The sequence below is a fragment of the Leucopleurus acutus genome (genome assembly GCF_964270905.1).
Source record: "Leucopleurus acutus genome assembly, chromosome: 13".
In the NCBI taxonomy this organism is placed as follows: Eukaryota; Metazoa; Chordata; class Mammalia; order Artiodactyla; family Delphinidae; genus Leucopleurus; species Leucopleurus acutus.
The window spans coordinates 31,783,616-31,785,699 of NC_139155.1; the positions used below are offsets into that span (position 1 = coordinate 31,783,616).

The following is a 2,084-nucleotide window of genomic DNA, read 5'->3' on the forward strand; positions in this document are numbered from 1 at the left end:
ATAGACTTTAAAACAAAGACTGTAACAAGAGACAAGGACATTACATAATGATGTAGGGATCAGACCAAGAAAAATATAACAATTGAAAATATATATGTACCCAACATAGGAGAACCTAAAGGCATAAAGCAAATATTCACAGATAAAAAGAAAGACATTGACAATAATACTAGGGAATTTGAACACCCCACTTATACCTAAGGGCAGATCATCTAGACAGAAATCAATAAGGAAACACTGGCTTTAAAAATCACATTACAAAAGATGGACTTAATAGATATATAAAGAACAGCCCATCCCAAAGCAGAGAGAATACACATTCTTTTCAAGTGAACAAGGAACATATTCCAGGATAGATCACATGCAAGGCCACAAAACAAGTCTCAGTAAATTTAAGAAAACTGAAATAATATCAAGTATCTTTTCTGACCACAATGCTATGAGTCTAGAAATCAAACACACACACACACACACGCACACACACACAAAGACTGCAGAAAACCATAAATATGTGGAAGCAGTATACTACTAAACAACCAAATGGTCAATTAAGAAATCAAAGAGAGAATCAAAAAATATCTGGAGACAAATGAAAACACAATGATCCAAAATCAATAGTTTGGCTTTTCCTCAGCACTGCCTACAGAGATGACAACCATCATGAACTCAGCATCATGGCTGCCCTCAGACCCCTTGTGTAGCCCAAGATCATCAGAAAGAGGATCAAGAAGTTTATCCAGCACCAGTGAGACCAATATGTCAAAATTAAGTGTAACTGGTAGAAACCCAGAGGCAGTGAAAACAGGGTGTGCAGGAGATTCAAGGGTCAGATCTTGACGCTCCACATCTGTTACGACAGCAACAAGAAAATAAAGCACGTGTGCTTCTGGAAGTTCTTGGTCCACAATATCAACAAGCTTGAAGTGCTTCTAAGGTGCAAAGTATCTTACTGTGCTGAGATTGTTCACAACGTCTCCTCCAAGAACTGCAAAACCACTGTGGAAAGAGCAGCCCAGATGGCCATCAGAGTCACCAATCTCAATGCCAGCCTGCATAACAAAGAAAATGAATAGATAGCTCAGGTGCATATTGTGTTTGTGTTAATAAAACCACGAAACTCAGAAAAAAATCAATGGGATGAGCAAGAGTGATTCTAAGAGGGAAGTTATAGCTATGCAGGCCTACCTCAAGAAACAAGAACAATTTCAAATAAACAATCTAAACTTACACCTAAAAGAACTAGAAAAAGAAGAATCAACAAAACCCAAAGTTAGTGGAAAGAAATAATGAAATCAGAGCAGAAATATACAAAATAGACTAAAAAAAAAAAAAAAGAAAAGAGAAAAGATCAATGCAGCTAAAAGCAAATCCTTTGAAAAGATAATCAAAATTGGTAAATCTTAGCCAGAATAATGAAGGAAAAAAGAGAGAGGACCCAAATCAAAAAAGTGAAAAGGGAGAAGTTACAGCTGACACCACACAGATATACAAAGGATTACAAGAGATTACTACAAACAATTATATGCGAATTAAACAGACAACTTAGAAGAAATGGACAAATTCTTAGAAATTTACAAAATCCCAAGACTGAAATAGGAAGAAATAGAAAATATGAAGAGACCGATTATCAGTAATGAAATTGAATCAGTAATTTAAAGCCTTCCAACAAACAAAAGTTGAGGGGGAATGACTTCTACCAAACATTTGAAGGAAAGTTAGCACCTATCCTTCTCAAATTGTTCCAAAAATTTCAGAGGAGGGAATGGTTCCAGACTTATTCTAGGAGACCTGCATCACCTGACACCAAAACCAGACAAGGTTATCACAGGAAAAGAAAATTACAGGCCAATATCACTAATGAATATAGATGTAAAAATCCTCAACAAAATAGTAGTCAATTGAATTCAGCTATACATTACAAGGATCATACATCATGACCAAGTGGGAGTTATCCCAGATATACAAGGATGGTTCAGTTTCCACAAATCAATTAATGTGATACATCACATTAACAAATTGAAGAATAAAAATCATATGATCATCATAATAGATGCTTTTGACAAAATTCAAAATCCACTTGTGAT

General features: G+C 35.4%; 1 pseudogene across 1 annotated transcript; it reads left to right on the forward strand.

Annotated features, from left to right (window-relative positions):
• Positions 1-674: 674 nt before the first annotated feature.
• LOC309970203 (large ribosomal subunit protein eL32-like) lies at positions 675-1,514 on the forward strand (annotated as a pseudogene). Its single transcript has one exon. The product of its transcript is annotated as a large ribosomal subunit protein eL32-like (transcript).
• The last annotated feature ends 570 nt before the right edge of the window (positions 1,515-2,084 follow it).